The sequence below is a fragment of the Salvia splendens genome, chromosome 16, assembly GCF_004379255.2.
Source record: "Salvia splendens isolate huo1 chromosome 16, SspV2, whole genome shotgun sequence".
NCBI classification, from domain to species: domain Eukaryota; kingdom Viridiplantae; phylum Streptophyta; class Magnoliopsida; order Lamiales; family Lamiaceae; genus Salvia; species Salvia splendens.
In genome coordinates this window covers 26,044,664-26,051,828 of record NC_056047.1, presented here as the reverse complement: position 1 = coordinate 26,051,828, position 7,165 = coordinate 26,044,664, and the positions used below count along the sequence as shown (strand labels likewise).

The following is a 7,165-nucleotide window of genomic DNA, read 5'->3' as shown; positions in this document are numbered from 1 at the left end:
TGCATAGCACTTTCAATAAACATCTTTACTCACACATATTTTCTTTATTTGTATATCTTATTCTAATTAATTCATACTCTTTGATCATTAGTCACACATCTTATTTTTGTCATTATTTTTATTATTTTTACTTCACTTAGATTATAAATTAAAATTGCATAAATGTTTCATTCACTGGGGAATAGTAAATTCTTCATTTTGAGTGAGACAAGATAAGTGCATTTCTGTTTTTTTAAATCTCCATATTGCTTTCAATTCTTATTTTCTATATATTCATTATATTTTATATTCATTATTTGAAACTCTTATGTCTCGTGCATAGCTCGGGTGTTAATACTAGTGTCTTTTACCACCACACTTCGTTCAGGAGTTGCTAGTAATTTTCCATCTCTGTCTTACAATTCTACCGCACTTCGTTCAGGAGTTGCTAGTAATTTTCTATCTCTGTCTTACAATTCTACCCCACTTCATTCAGGATTTTCTAGTGATTTTTCATGCATGTCTTACAATTCTAGACATCATTGAAAACAATACGTGTATCTTAAACTGTTAATGGGATTGACTGTGAAATACTTGGTAGTATAAAACTAAAAGCTAGTGAGTTTGAAGTCTTGGTTGAAGATTTGACAATTGAATTAGGCTGGCAAATCTTGAATATGTAGAAATCATGGAATAAAATATGCCCGGTCAATGGATTTTGATCAAATAATAAATGTGACGAGACATCTAATTTTGTGAAATTAAATGATATAGTGTCGATCTACATTTTACGCAGATAAATGTAGTATATTCACTTTCTCAAATCCGATTTCCGGTGAGTGAGAAATAGTGGATTAAAGTTGGGCATGATTAGCTTTTAATTAAAGCTTGGAGTTTGAGCTTAGGGAATAATTAACTAGTGTTAATTATCTCACATAGGAGAAGTGACATATCTTTTAATGTGCTTAAATTAAGTGACTTTATATTACTTAATAATTATAGTGGACCAAGATGGGTGAAAGAGCCCACACGCGCGCGCACCGCCGCCACTGCCCGCCCGAGCCCGTGGTCGCGGGCCCGGTCTCGATCTCGATCTTGGACTTGGATCTTGGCAATTGGTCTTTGGGCTCGGGTCTGGACCCGTAGTAATCTTTTTAGACCACCGTTGAGTCAGCAATCCAAGTGGCTTGACACATCGTCAAGAGTGGCACAGTTAAAGCCTACACGGCTGCCACGTGAGAAATCCACACGCTCCACACACGGAAGACACACTCCTGCCACAAACTTATAACCGCCGACGGTTACGAATGAGCCATGATGAGCCTTCATGGCTTGGTTGATCCTGCATGGTGACTTTGCCTAAAAATAGGCTAGCCATTCCTGTAACGCCCCACTTGTCGAACCCTAAGACGATTGCTTTAATTTCTTTTAATATCGCGAATTAAATGACGGATTGTTATGTGATTTCTTTGGTGGCCTAATTTTGATTTGACTGAGTCAACTTCGTTGATTTTTATGACGTGGCTTTTAAATAATTGATGCGGGATGAAATATATTGCGGTGAATTATTTTTCTAAGGGTGAGTGAGATTAAATAGGATCATCAATTTTGCATCTTGCCCTTTTCGACCACTATTAATTATTGGAGAGGAATTCTATTTTCTTGGATTTAATTATTTGTTTGGGATAATCATCCAAATTAAATCCAAAGCCCAATTACTTTATTTCTTCATGAGAAAAAAATCGATCCCTATGCTACTCCAAGGGAGTTTTCAAAATCTCCCTAACTATGGGAGGAGGAAATTATTCCACTAAATTAATTGATCTCCTAATTATTTCTTTCCATGAATGAATTGGAATATCCTAGCAAATCTTGCCTTACCTTATTCTATTAAAGATTTGGAAATTTTTCCTTGTGGGAGGAATTCAATTACACGCCTACTTCCCTATGTTTTGGATGGATTATTATTAATTTTCTGCTCCGTATTATTTTATTCTACTCCGTGAAATACAAAATTTAATCATAGGCTAATTAAATAGCCTATGATTTTCGAAAATTTCCCCTTATTCCTCCCCATAGTTCACGCCAATCTCCCCCTCAAATCTCCTTCAAACCTTCATTTAATTAATTCTCCAAATCTCCTTTGATTAATTGGGATTCCATTGCGCTCTATAAATAAAGGGGAGAGAAAAAAACCCTAAACCAAAACTACACGCCTCCCTCCCTCCTCATTCCACACGCCCCATCTCCTCCCCACACCTCTCCCACTTGTTCTTCTACTCCACTCAAGATCTTTTCATCCTTGCCAAGAGTTGTTGAAGAATCAAGATTTATATTTGTTCTACCGATCGTTTCAATCAAGAAAGGTACAATCAAACTTTTTCTTCATCATATCCATTCAAACATTGTTTTGACTCCCTCATGCATATAGTGAGTGTAGGGATTTCAAATTTAGGAATTTAATCGGTGGGAATTCGTGTCTGAATGAGAACAAATTGTGAATATGCGTTTTGAATGAATTTGTGTGAAGTCTAAATGAATCATGGGTGAATGATGTGTGACTATATGAGAACATGATTGTGAGAACCTTTTTAAGCATGGTTGTGTGCTGGAAGCATAAAAAAGTTGTGTTTGGATGAATGAGGATAAAACTCTAATTCGAATTTTGAAGCATGAAATCTGTAGTGTTCAGACAGCAGGTTCCTTTTTGTACGATTCTTTTTTCTGAGTAACCCTCAAGGTGCCTTCTGTGTCGTGTGTGAATTTCAACCTATTTGGACGAAAGATTAATGTTTGGTGAATTTTTGAAGTTGACTGCGCAGTTCTGCCAGAAATTATTTATCTCGACCAGTAAGTTACGTTTTTTATTTGACCGACCTAAAAAGATTATTTTGATGTGAAATTTTAACTGAATGATATTCGATGTGTCTACTGTATTGTGGGAAAGTTTCAGCTCCAATGGAGACCGGATGAATTTTAAATGAATTTTACAAAATGACCGCGCTTTTCTGCCAGATTTCTATCCTTGCAAAAATAACGTTGTTGTTGTGTTTTAAATGATATACATGATATGTATGTGTTAAGGAACCCACTCTATGATGAAGTGATGTGTTATTCGATGATGCATGCTACGGTGTGCTTCCTTTTGTTGTTGGGTAAAAGGGAAACGTTGGGGACATTCATAATTATGAGTCAATGTTGGTGACTGATTGGTAATACATATTATCTAAAGGTGATAACTCGTGCACGAAGCGTGATAACAAAGGGAAAGAAGTACTTAAGGTCTAAACGGTCTAGGTGGGCTTTCTTTTAACTAAGGACAATGTCCTAAATACTTTATCGGTGGAAATTACTATGTTTATCATGCCGTGTTTTGTTTTAACGTGCCTATCTGATGTGACTTTTGCCACTATTATTTAAATCGAATTCGGGTCCTCGTAGGGCCGCAAACCCTACCTGGATTAGTGTACACCTATGGTAGATCGTGTGCTAGCGTACGAGCTGGCCGGTCTAATGACCTGGTTTGCGGCCGCATTCCTTGTCATGTATTGGCAGATATGGCTAACGTCTATGGGAAAATGACTAATCAGTCGACTTTTACAATGGTAAATGATTTTGAGTGCCTCGGGCCTTGCTAAAGCTAAAACCCGATGGTTACTTACTTATGTCATGATAAATTATATTTTTACTAAAAAAATGTTTTCGGCATGAGCCACTGAGTATTATCTTTATAGTACTCAGCCCTGCATGTGTTTTCTCTATGTGCAGGTTGAGCGGCGACGAGCGGTTGGTGGTGTTGAGCAAATATCAATAAAAACTATGGTTGTCTTGAAACACCGAGTGTCGTTGTGTCTTCACACATGACTTCACTCTTCTCTTGGATGCTTTCGATGTGACATTTCCTTTACTTGTCTTTTATTAAACTTTGAAGCTGTCTATTTGAATGTTTGAAAACTTGGTATCTTTTGAATAATGTCAAACCCTTGATCGTTTTATTAATTCTGGTTCAAACCTTTATTGAAACCCTAGTTTCTATGTATGTTCTTTAAGTTCTTTAATCACGATCGCCCGCATTTATTAACCCTAAAGGGCGGTCGTGACAATTCCACTGCATTTTACACATCATTCACAAGCATAACAACATAAGCTCTGTCTCTCTCTCTGCATTGTTTTTCTGTCGAAAGCTATGCCCTCTCCTCCATCCAGTTCGCCGGAGCTCTGTTGATTGCGATGCTGCTTCACCAGAGACGTAGTCGTTTTATCTTTGGGGACGACACGCCAAACCGAGAGCACTACCAGGGCGTATCTCGTCTTGCGGAAAGAGGCCTCCTCGACTCAGCTAAACAACTGTTCATGGTTACTGTTTCGAATTTCTCAATTGTAATTTCATTTCAATTTCCCCTTTTGTATTCCTATTTTTGGATTGTATTACACCCAGTTATATCTCTTGTAATCCCAAAAATCAACAATTGCAACCAATAGAATAACACTTTCCCCTTTTGTATTCCTATTTTTGGATTGTATTACACCCAGTTATATCTCTTGTAATCCCAAAAACCAACAATTGCAACCAACAGAATAACACTACCACATAGATGATACCACCACCATGAATTCAAATTAATCCCATTAAATAAAGGCGGCCCACGCCGTCCCTTTGAATTCAAATTAATCCCATTAAATAAAGGCCGCCCACGCCGTCCCTCAGAAGCATCCATTCATTGTAAAAAAAGGACAAACTTGTCAATCACATATATGTGTCACGTGTTGAATTAATAAGCAACACAAAACATATTTAAAATGATCTATCTATAACAATCAATAACCATCCTACACCAAAAATGAATCTCATCTAGGTGAGCCTCGTGGTATTCGGAATCCGGTGCACCGTGTCCCAAAATAGTGACTACGAAATCTGCAGCCGCCCGTTCGAGTGTGGAGCGCTGCGGGAAATCCCTTATCCATTCTACGGCGGAGACCGTCCCGGCCTCGTGCGGCTCTCCGGGCTACGAGATCAGCTGCCAAGGCAATATTCCCCGCATCAACACCTCCCAAATAATCTATCGTGTCCTCCAAATGAGTAACCAAATTCAGACGCTCGTTGTCGCCCTAGACGACCTCCTTTTTCAATTTTTACTCGGCCGCGGATGATCAGCAGTTTACTCTGCTCTACGGCTGCAGCGGCGGCATTCAAATACCAACAATGCTCTTTCAGTTCACTAGCGACGACAACGGACTGATAAATGGCTTCGCTTTTCTTAGAGTGTCCACAGTGGGGGGAGCCGCGGATGGTGGCTCGGGTGCGCGGCCCCCACTGCAGAGAGCCACGAAGTGCGGCTAAGAGCTGAGGGCCGAGAGAGAGCCGCAGCCGCGGCCTTCATGCGAACAGTTGATGGGTACACCGGAGACCCTGACATCCCGTAGTGTGGAGGTGGAGGCCGGCGACAGGGGTGGCCGAACCGGCGGTGTTGGGGGGCGAGGCGGTGGCCGAGGCCGAAATGGCGGCGGCGGCGGGAGGGAGGCAAGGCGGCGGTGGCCGAAGTGGGCGGGCACGTGGCGGAGACGGAGAGCAGGGGCCCGGCGGAAGCGGCGGGCGGGGCGGTGGTTCTTGGCGGGGGGTCCCGTACAACGACGATGAATCCCTTACTGTTGCGCCGGCCTGGGAGGCGATCACGACGAATCCAATCATTGGTACGGATCAGACCGACATTTGCTTCTGGAAGCGCGTCCTGACGGTGTACAACGGCTTCAAACCAAAAGACAGTGCCGAGCGTGATGAAGGCCAGGTCCGGAAGAAGTTCGGCCGGATCAGTACAACTGTGAAGAGGTTCAGTAACATATACGAGAGACAACTCCAGAATGTCGAAAGCGGCCGCAGCGAAGCCGACATACGGGCATTATCGCTTCAGTTGTATAATACTGAAGACTGGCCCAAGTTCTCCTACTGGAATGAATATATCCTTCTCCGAGACTCCCCTCAATTCAAGGCGATCTGCGATGAAGAGACCGGTCCTACTGGGAAGCGGACAAAACTCGGTGTCGACGACACCTACAGCAGTGGTAGCGACTCACGTGCATTCGACCTAAATGACGATGTTTTGGAGGAGCCCCCCTCGACAATATCGAGGCGCCAATGCCCGCATGGCCAACAATCCGCCATCCGGGAAGCTAGAACCGCCTCCCAAGTCTCTGCTGCGAGCGCGTCGGCACCGCGCCCATCACCGACCACGGCGTTGGCTCAAACACTGGAGGTGCAGATGATGAAGCAACTTGGGGATAACTTGTCCTTGTACGAGAAGTTGACAGACCCTCTCACCAAAAAGATGTGCTACGACCTCATTATTAGATTGAGGTCGAAGTTGGGGTGGGCTGAAGGGTCGGAGACGGGCGAAGCTAGCGGCAGTGGGGGCGGTGGCGGCGGCAACGAAGGTGGTGAAGAAGATGTGCCGGATTCCGATGACGCCACCGAGTAGGAAGCGGTGGCGTCTTTTTTGTAGTGTTTTTAAAAAAATTCGTTGTATAATTTTCCTCTATCTATAATACGACAAAAATTTGTCTTTAATTCGCTTTTTTATTAAATTATGTTTATTTTCCAAATTATTAGTCTAATTAAATTTATTGTAGTTAAATTAAAAAATTTCATTAAACAAAACAAACAAATTAATTTTTATTTTGAAAAGGGCCACATTTCATGGCCCTTGTTGTCTTTGGTTTATTTACCATTGTGGAGGGCCATAGAGAGCCACATTTGGTGGCTGGGCCAACTTTGGTGTCCCCAGAGGGCCACCATTGTGGACACTCTTATCACCGCACCCGGGGCCGCTTACTGGCATCACGTGCGGCCCTCGAGTTACGGTTCAGATGAATCGAGCTGCAGCCGCCGAGCTGGCAGCAAGCCCGACGTTCCCTTTGTTGCGGACGTCTCTTCAAACCGGATTTTCGATCCAGTGGTTAGCGGATAACCGGAACAGCCAGATCTGCTTGGGATCGGGTGGAGTGTGCGGCTCCGATGGATCGTTTGTTTGCTATAATAAGTCTGCTCAAAATGGTATCAATAAATTCGATTTTTTTTGTTCATACTATCGATTAATAACTTGTTTCATTCCATTTTTATGTGAAAAGTTTCTACACTATATGCCATTGTCTTCCCATTCACATGTTTGGGCGGCTATTTAATGTTCATTGA

At 42.2% G+C, this 7,165-nt stretch overlaps 1 long non-coding RNA gene across 1 annotated transcript; it reads left to right on the top strand.

The window, feature by feature from the left end:
* Positions 1-2,198: 2,198 nt before the first annotated feature.
* LOC121771115 lies at positions 2,199-4,489 on the top strand. Its single transcript, XR_006043934.1, has 2 exons — positions 2,199-2,345; positions 3,748-4,489. It is a non-coding gene; the product is annotated as an uncharacterized LOC121771115 (long non-coding RNA).
* The last annotated feature ends 2,676 nt before the right edge of the window (positions 4,490-7,165 follow it).